At 37.6% G+C, this 10,000-nt stretch overlaps 1 protein-coding gene across 3 annotated transcripts in view; it reads left to right on the top strand.

Annotated features, from left to right (window-relative positions):
• arhgap35a (Rho GTPase activating protein 35a) overlaps nt 1-10,000 on the top strand; it is a 66,586-nt gene that overhangs the window by 1,991 nt on the left and 54,595 nt on the right. The window contains exon 1 of one of the 3 annotated variants that reach the window (XM_083548305.1): nt 1-7,927. This exon is cut by the window's left edge and continues 502 nt beyond it. The exons of the other annotated variants lie outside the window; for them this stretch is intronic. The gene's annotated coding sequence lies outside the window, so the exon portion shown is untranslated. The remainder of the gene's footprint in view (nt 7,928-10,000) is intronic. 3 annotated transcript variants of the gene reach the window in all.

The raw sequence follows: 10,000 nt of genomic DNA, 5'->3' as shown, positions 1-10,000 counted from the left end.
ACGTCAAAGCCTGTGGAATTTGTTGACCAGAATTAACGGAGCAGAAACGAGTCCATGTTCCTCGGCTAAGGTCAAACTGTCAAAAGTTTATCAAATCAGGAATGACGGATAAGGGAGAGTGGAATGTCTGCCTAGTTTTCCCCCAGTAGTATGCCTAATCCATGTGTACCAGAAAGTGAGCTTTGCTTCAGTTGTGCAATTGTAAATGATGTGAAATGTTCAGTGATGGGAAATATCCTCGAACAACAGTTACTGTCGAGTTCCTTTTTTAATGCAAATACTGTTAATTAGCTTTGTTCCGCTATAAATTTTTTTATAAGGTACGTGTGTGAGTGTGTGTAGTGAGACCGCTTAACCATATTCTCCCATCTGGCTAAGCATTCATTAAAAAAAAAACTGTTGTGGTTCTTATGCAATGTAATGAAAATACAACATAAGGTGTTGGAATAGGTGTAATGTGTGTGTGTGTGTGTGTGTGTGTGTGGGGGGGGCATACTCAAGAATAGATTCAGCAAATTTATTGTCACATTCTTTCGTAATTTTCTGTCAGTTTACACATATGCATATACTAACCCAAACATTTGGCCTTAAAATTAGAGGGGGAAGTGCTTTACTTTCTCAGTTTAGTATTTTTTTCATCATGTTTCCAATCAAGAGAACAAAAAAAATCTGCTATTAATAGTATTGAATAATTAGGAAAATTCATGTGTATGTTTGACCTGGGAATATTATTAAAATTCTTTGCCTCTTCAACAAGCAACTTGGTGGTACAAGGTGTTGATCTCCATTACTTGACCACACCCATGCTTTTGGCATGTTCTGTAGAATAGGAACCAAATGGCATATGGATAAAATGGTTAGTTTGAATTTCACAATAAAACGGAAGCTTGTTTACCACTTGCATATTTTTGTCGTATCTTTTATCTCTCTGGTTGGCTCTCGGTGTTACAGCAAACACACAACTTTGAGCCATGAAGGTGGAATATTAACAGCATGTTGCTGCTATATTGTAAATGACCTTCCAGCACTGCACATAGTTTGTACAGCGTGTTCATTTTCAAAAATGATTTTCCACCCAGCTGTAGTTCTAAATAGGTTGCAAGAGGAAATGTAAGTGTCTTTTTTTTTTAATTTATTTATTTATTTTAACATTACTGCATCCACCATTGTAATCAGTGTTCTAAGAACAGCTTTTCTTTCTGAGTAGCCTGATGAAAATGCTTGATAAAAAGGAATCAGGGGCTTATGTAAGTTTAATCTCTCATTCCTCATCTTTATCTGTATCTTGCTTATATTTATTCCTTGCTTGTGTGAACTTCTGTTAGCCAGGCATCCCAGATTTGAGTGTTTACAACCATTTAGCTCTGTTTGTCGACTAGCGTTAGTGGTGCAAAGGACTTTGTCATACTGAGTCACCAACTAAAGCTTCAGGGATTGACTTAAGCATTAATTAAACCATTTATTGGCCAGCAAATCTGTTCCATATTGTTTTTGTTAATAAATATGCCATGAAGCTGCTTTGGTGCAGAAACCAACCTAATAAACTGAATAATCCTGCAAATCATTATTACTGTACAGCTCTACTGTGTTCCTGTTGATCCAAGTTATCTTATTACCTCTTATTATATTATGTTCTTTCGACTATCCTTAACATCATGTATTATAAATGCTTAAGTGGTTCAAACATAATCAATAACCTGGTAAGTGTTTTTTGTGATTTCACTTTTAAGTGAGCCAAAGCTTTGCCATTCAGGTCAGGGAGTCTTTCGGTTTTCATTCTATGAAAGCAGGTGGTGGCTTGTGAATCTAGTCCATACAAGTCTTGACCGTACCCTCACTGACAACCTTTGCCTAGTCTCAATTTCATCCATCCAACACTTCTGCTCATAGGCTTCCATTAACCTGAGACATTCTTAATCATATATTTTTAATATTCTAATGCACATGAATTATTTTTCAGGGTTTACTTAATGTAAAAAGTGGTGATTTTAATTAAATGCTTGGGTTTGATCAAGTGAAGACCTAATTTTAGCTGCTTTAGAATATCTACCCCAGATTACACCGCTCCTGTTCTGAATAGCTGCCTTGTTCGAAACTGGATTACGCTGGATGGAAGCTTGCATTTGGTAATAAGGAACAAAATTTCCATTAAGACATGTGCTGGAGTTATATGGGTTCTCCTGACACCACCTCCTCCCTCGAATCTTTTGATAACTTAGTACTATCAGGGAGTGGCGAGCAACAAGAGGATTCGATATGAACCAACATTAACAGTCGATAATGCTCCGAAAAGGCTACTAGAAAGCTCAGAGGACACTAGAATCAATACAACGATGGTCATACGACTTTAATGGGTATCACGGCCCCAAAAGACCAGATTAGAGCTGGTGTACACATTCACCACAAATGATCACATCTGCACTGGTTCTTTTGGGGGAGGGGGTAGCGCGCGCACTCTTCTCCAAAGAAAAGCGGCTTTCCATTGTCGGAGTGTTTCAAATCACACGCCATCGGTCTTTGCAACAATGGAGGGCCATGTTGTTTTAAAGAATGGTGTCCATGGTGATGTACTCGCAGCGAACGTTGTGTAGCTATGGCCGCCTTTGCAGTGCTGCTTTCCTTGTGTCAGCCAAGTCGTAGAAACATGTACGGGCCAAAATCTCAACCCAGCAGTGGTGCTTTAGAGGGCGGTAAAGGCAGACACTTTCTATGTTCCTGTTTCCTGTAGCAGTGCTGGTGCAGTGGATTGGATAATGAGTTTTGTCAATAATCTGTCCCTTCTGCATTCACTTGATGACACTGAGTGTGTCTCATACTGACTCAGCATTTTACCTGTGGACAAGAGGGGCTTTAATGGGTAGTAAGTGCAAGAGTAGAAAGAACAGAGTGCTGAAATGGAGTGAAGGGGAAAGGATATGTTCAGGCACAGGCCAAGCCCTGGTTCCACCCCATCCAATAGATCTGTATTGCAGGTGTGTTGGAAATTTTGCTCACGCCAAAAATGTGAACAGGTATGAAAAGACTGTTGTCATAGCCACCACTTATTTCCGCCCTGTTCTCTAGCTGCTTAGGCTTTGTATTATTCAGTTACATTTTTAAACTCAATAGAAAGCTGTTCAAATGTGTTCCTGCAATGTTTACTTTCCTCTTCCTGCAATATTTCTGTCTTCTCTCCTTGACCTTCTTTTCCATTTAAGTTGCTTCTGTAATTTTACTCCTGGTTGGATTCTCCCCTTCAGCGCTACCATTTCCTACAGGATGTCCACCCAAGATGCCCCTGGTAACTGGAGGTGGGAGAAACCCAGTGTGTGAGCCAATGTTCAGAAGTAATAGACTGTAGTACGAGAGTAACTTGACTTGATCCAGCATCTCTGTGGGAGATATTCCCAACATTATTGCTTGTCTCTTTTCTTTATGTTTCAACATGATACCAGTTGATGAAGACTCAGTTTTCCTTCGAATGGTTGTCTTTATTTCACAGGAAATGGTGTGAAGCAGTGGGTTGTTTTGAATTTTCCATGTTGCCTGGTAAACAATCCATTTCTAATCAATTATGAATTTGAATTAATGGAGATAACTGTCAAGTTATAGTGGGTGGACAGGGTTAGACTGTAATTTCAGAGTGTAATTAAAAATGGCAGGTTTAATTATTTGTAAGATAGTAGATAGGTTTATGACGATGAAGGGAAACATAGACACGAAAATATCACACGTGAGTTCGAAGGCTTTGAAAATATTAGCCAAGTTTCTCACATCTCTCACCCTAGGTTCACACTAGCGAGCAACAGACAGAGATTAATTTTCTTTATTCTTTATGACCCAGAACCATGATTTTAGCAACAGTGGTAAATAACTAAGCAACATTTAAATAAAATGTTCTTTATTATATGCAAATTAGGTACAGTGTAGTTAAGTGCCAAATATAAATAATACATTTAAATAAAATAATTTTTAATGTGTAAAGAGTCATTATATATAAAAAGAAACCTTCTTAGGAAGTGTCCAAGATCACTGACTGATGAAGCAAAACTCAGCATGTATAAATCCACATATAAATCAGGCAACAATATTTTTTTGTTACTCCGAGTGTCTTTAATGATTAATGCGTTATTTAATTTGTGTGTAACCAGTAAACTTAAGTATAGGGTACTACCTATGTTTCCTCCAGTTTGGGCAATGATAACTTTTCAGAGGTCAATGGGCTGAGCTTACTGTTTCAGGTATCTTTTGACCATGTGATGTCCTTTTAATACTGCTAGTGCTTTCTGCACAAATACAGTGACCAGAATAGTGGGATGATTGCATCAGCATGGCATAAAAACAACCACTCAGGAGACCACAATTTAATCAAGAAAGAAATGCAATTGAGTATTTGTTTTTCTCTCTCTTTTTAATGAAAGTTTTAGGAGAGATTGCTCTCTGTGGACATTCGTTACTTCTATTTGCTCTCACATAAGAGAGACATTTTTGAAGCATTTCTTATCTTATGCCTGCCCAGCCCGCTGGTCGATGACTAAGCACGGCTGTGTGTAAGGGTCCAGGGTACGGCAGCATCGATCGATTCTGCAATGACTTTTCAGCCTGGCACCATATAGCTAATGAGGTACTCACTGGCATGGGTAATTTTGGAAAGCAGCCATAAGACCGAGAGGCACAGTGGCAAGGGAAGATGAATTGCTTTCATATAGGCCAAGAAGTCAAGTACTGTCCGGACAAACAAAAAGCATTTTTCCTCTCTTTTTTTTCATTTTTATTACATTTCATCCAGCAGGGCAGAGGAAATAGATTCCTGTTTATTTAGTTCCACCTCCATTAGCTGTTAAAATGTTATCTCTGCAATCAGGTTTGTATTTGCCTCTCTTGCAGGGATAGAACCTGCCTCCAGTGACTTGGTCCGGATATAATATGTCCTTTAGAATATTTTTTTTAAACAGCTGTTTGGGTGACCTCTTTGGCTTCATAGAACAGTAGTGAAAATTGTCCCAGTACTTAGTATGGTTTTTTAGTAAAGCTGTATACATACTGATTACCTGAAATCTTATTTTGAACAGACAAATGAATATTGCTATGTAAATGTTCAGAAAGGAACATGAAAATATTTTTGTTGAATGAAGGTAGAGTGTTTATCAAATGCAAATAAGAGTGACTCCCCAAACTGCACCATGCATAGTGTATATGCCAGTATATTGAAAACAAAACAATTGCTGAAAGAAATTCAACGTGTAGATTATGTAGTTAGACACAACAATCCATGTTAAACATGTACTGATATGTGGTACTGTAGTGCTTCTTGCTGTAGCCTTCACCTAAGCCTTACTGCAGTTCAAACACTCTCAAGAGGAGTGTGACTGCAAAAGAAATATACCTTGAAAGCATGAAAAATTTCAGTTTCAGTATTTCAAAGTCATCGAACAAGGTAACTTTGGTTCTTTCCTGTAACTACTGCCCAAAATGTCATTTATATTAAATATAAAGTAGTAGATCAACTTTGTTTTTGTAAGAAAGAGGAAAATGACAAACAAATCATATCACCAGAATTGGAAATTACGTTTTACCGTAATTATAGCCATGAAAATTGTAGTGTTTTTGCTGATTTTCAAAAACCCCGTGTGTAATGATATTTCTGTTCAACAGCTGCAGAATAAATTTGCACAGCAAAGGAAAATAAAGATTGAATAAATTGTAACATATTTTAGAGTTTGTAATTAATATAAAAATAACTGATGATACCCATAATAACAAAGAAAGGTATATTGTGACCTAATGTATTCCAATATTGTCATTATATAATCATGTTACCCAGCAATAAACTTTATCTATTTTGCTTCCTGTTCATTCCATGGTTGACATGACTCCAGCAGCTCATATCCAGTTTCATGCCAGGACAGACAGGAAGCATAATCTGGAGAGTTTTTTTATTGCTGTATGATCAGGGAAGTGGCCATTGATATTCAACTATGTGGTATTTAAGATAATTTGGGAAATGATTACCATTTCATAAACATATCTACCCGGAGTATGCATGGTTATAGTCTTGCAAACCAAAATAAGTGCATTGTGTGTGCAAGAGTAAAATGGTGAGAGGTTAATTTATTTGTATTCTCATATATACATAAAATATTAAAAGATTACAAAAGTCGGGTAAAGATCAAACTCTAATTAAAGTTTTTCCACACATATTTATTCACTCTGGATGTTGGACCTGAAGGGAGGAACAGATGAGTTTTATCAAGTCAAAAAAAAAAAAAAAATGAATGTATGAAACATGTCAACGCTGGAATGCTGATTGTCTGGTATTGCCTTTTGTGTGTTCATGTTTCTGACACTCCCCCCCATGGTTAGGTGGTTAGGAGTAACCATGTTGTCTTCATGCAGTTTTATTCTCACAGTGATTTTGACTAGCTTTTGCTCTGACACAAAAATCTGATGATGTTTAGCAATATGAACTATCTCTCTCTTTCTTAGTCTAATTTGTCACACTTCCTGTAGTCTTCCATAGGGTAGGCCTTGTTGCTTCGCAGATCCTAGATCGAGTCTTTAGAGGTCAGAAAAGAGGTTTTGACCGCACTGGGCCTGAAGCTATTCCGAAGGCAAATAGTTGTCCTGGGATTAGGGCTGAACAGGAGGAAATCAACATAGTGTTCTGGATTTGTTGGAACTTTTTCCACATCACTGTAAAAAGTCAGGCATAAATCTCTGGTTTTGGGTTTGGATCTTGATGGGACTTTTGTTTTCCAGAAAGCTTATTTCCCAGTGGTACTTTCTTAGCTTAAAAAATGGCTCCCTATTTGTTTCCTCTTTCTGGCTTGTTTTTCTGTGCAGCTGTAGCTATTTTCGCCAAGAGTTGCCATTGTTGTTTTGCTAGCATTTTTTCAAATCTGTAGGTCTGCTTCGCTGTTCGATATACCCCTTTTCCAGAGTTACTTGACATACACTAGAAAACAAAGCAGAGTAATACTAGCAGGTTGGCACGACAGGTCTTTTTACTGTGCTGTGGAGGAATGTAGAAAACAGCTCACTGGGAGAGACAGAGGAAAGGAATGATACTGTGACAGACTACTAGTTTCTCTGCTGGTGCCAGTAGTCTGCTGCCCGAAGCAATGAAAGCATGTATGTTTCTACTGCTGGACTTCACAGCACTATGAAAAACATCACCCTTGACTCAAAACAGAAGCGCAACAGCTTCCCTACTCGAGTCAAGCTGGTAAATTTATGACACACTCTATGCGTCTGCTGTTATAATACTCATACAGCAGTTCTCTTCCATCCGTGGTTCAATACTGTTCATAGCAATACAGTATTTTACAGATCTGTGTGAGAATGAAGACTAAGCTTCAACCTTGATTGCTCGATGCTGGCTGTGACCTGCACTGAGGTTGCAAAGTCTGACATTTTGGTGCCAAGAAGTTCAACAAAAGCTTTGCTAATGCTCGGAGGCGCCTATGACTTTAATGTTTTTTAGTATATTCACTGAACCGACAAATTGAAAAAATCCCTGATTCATAAAAGTGCAAATTATTAGAGCCTCTTCTTTAGGCGAGTCTACTTTTAATCCGCTGGATTCAAAACACTCTGCAAAGACGTAAACCTCTAGCTGTGTACGATTTCATGTTAGATTGTGTCTTTCTGGCAGTTACTATGTTGGCCAACAAGACAAACCGGTTCCAAAACAGCCAGCGCACTGTTGGTTCACCGTGATGTCAGCAAGCTGTTGTGCTAAAGGCGGTGGTTAAAACCATTCTTGCTGTTAACACCCACCTTAGCAAACCCTACAGGCATCTCGTCTGCCTTTGCAAACAGGCTGAGCCGAAACTGCCTGTAAAACTTGTGAAGAAAGAGCGTTGTCACTTACTGGGATAAAAAGAATTAAGCTGCTTATGTTTAGGCAGAGAAGAAATGGAATGAGACGGAAGCGCGGGGAAGCAAGGTGCGTCATTTATCACCGGCCATTAAACTTGGGTTAATTACAGATCTGCACAGTGAGAGTCCATTCACTTGGTTGTATTTACACATTGAAATATCACCGTAACTTAATACTGTGCTTATCATAGTACTGGCTGTCATCTGTACACTGCTAAACAATAGTTCACCCTTGGGCCAAAAAAAAAGAAAAAGAAAATAGGCCAAGCCTCAGCGGATAAATCTGAAGCTTTTAACGGTCTTAACAAAGATCATTGGTCAGGAAATTAGCAAGAATGAAATAAATGCACTTCTGAGACCTTCTGTGCCATCATTTACACGTTTACTTTTGCTGCCGTAAAACAGTTTGGGGAGAAAAGCTAAAAACAAGGAAATTTGCTTATATAATCTTCTTGCAATCAAAGATAAAATCATGATAAAGATTAAAATGTTTGATATTAAACTCAACACACAGTTCAAATTACTTGTTGTCATTTGTTTTAAGCTCATCAACGGTGAATGGAACGACGCTGACGATCCTTTCTCTAAATATCTGTCTACACAGTTTCTCCCTAAGGCTTAAGCATGTTAAGATATCAATGAAGAATACTACCACATACTATGTTGCTTTATCTTTTAGTTTCATTTCTGCTAATTTCCTGACCATTAATATTTAGTTAAGAGTTAAAAGCTCAATTTGTTGGCATTTTGAAAATGTTCCCGTTTCTTTGGCTAAGGAGTCTATATGTATGCACAGATCTACCCTTAAAGAGTGTACCACACTTCCAAATGTAGATCTTGTTTCCTCCAAGGAGAAGCAATTCTCAATTGCAAATTATTACATTGTCCTAAAATATCATATTGTGCATTATCATTCAGCATTTTACCTTGCTGTTTTCTTAGAGACATTAACACAGGCTATAATGATACCCGACATGCTGAGCATGAGGATACTTGGTGTCACTATAATATTTGTACAATGCTAAGTGCTGCTATTCTTAAATGCTACAAATAAATGGCAATTGTATTGGACCATCTTTATAGACAAAACATTCCAGCAGAGCAGCCTTTATTTAGAGGACATCTTTTTCTGTCACTGATGCTAATATTTTAAGCAAATTCTTTTGCCAGTCTTCTTGACCTGTTGGTTGTCTACTATGTAGATTCTGCTAATCTTTAGGAGTCAAGTGACATGAAAAATAAGAACTGATATAAAAGAAACAATATTGTACATGTTGTACAATGCAATTTGATCATAAGCTTTGGGTGGATGATGGATAATTTTTCTACGTGGGTTTAAAGCCATGTTAAGCTACTTAATTAGCTGTAATCAATAGGCCTCTGACTGAGGCGTAGCTAATGATGTTAAACATGCTGATTTTGTCCCACTGTGTGGGATCGGACATGTTTAAAAAGCTGGCCAAATGCATCTACATGCACGTTATGTAATTTTCTGACAGCTGCAACAAGAAAAAAATTGCGGGGGGGGTGGTCTTTTTAGTTTTTTTAAATAAAGAATCGCCTCTTCCTAATCCAGAATATGCTTTTTGGCAGCAATAACTGCAAAGAAGCAAATCTGTTTTCCAAAGCACATTTTAACCCATGATTGTTGCATATTATCAGAAGCTTTTCCCTCCCTCTGGTCTAAATCATGTTATTTGCATTAGGTCCATGTATCTGAATTTAAACCTTGACCTTATAAAGTCAGGCACAGACTTGTGCCTGCAGAAGAGGTAGCGGTAATAACGCTTATTTGGCATTAAATGATTGCCAAATAACAATTTTAATCGATTAATCTGAATAAAATAGAAAATCACCATTATCTTACTCCGATGTTTTGCTTATTATAACTGTATTAAACCCTAATACTAAATAAATATATTTATGTATAAATACTTTTAAAAAAAAATGCGAAAACCACATATCGAGTTAAACTATCTTTAAATATAGACATTTGAAAGCTTGTAGTGGCTGCAAGTTGAGGAGTGCATGGGGGATTTTTCCTTTGAACACATTTCCTCGTGCTGGGTTGTTTCTTTCAGTAAACCATACAAACAAACATTTGACTATGCAAGATAAAGCAATTAGTGCAAATCAACAT

Source organism: Silurus aristotelis, assembly GCF_946808225.1.
Source record: "Silurus aristotelis genome assembly, chromosome: 8".
Taxonomy (NCBI): Eukaryota; Metazoa; Chordata; class Actinopteri; order Siluriformes; family Siluridae; genus Silurus; species Silurus aristotelis.
This window is presented reverse-complemented; position numbering and strand designations above follow the sequence as displayed.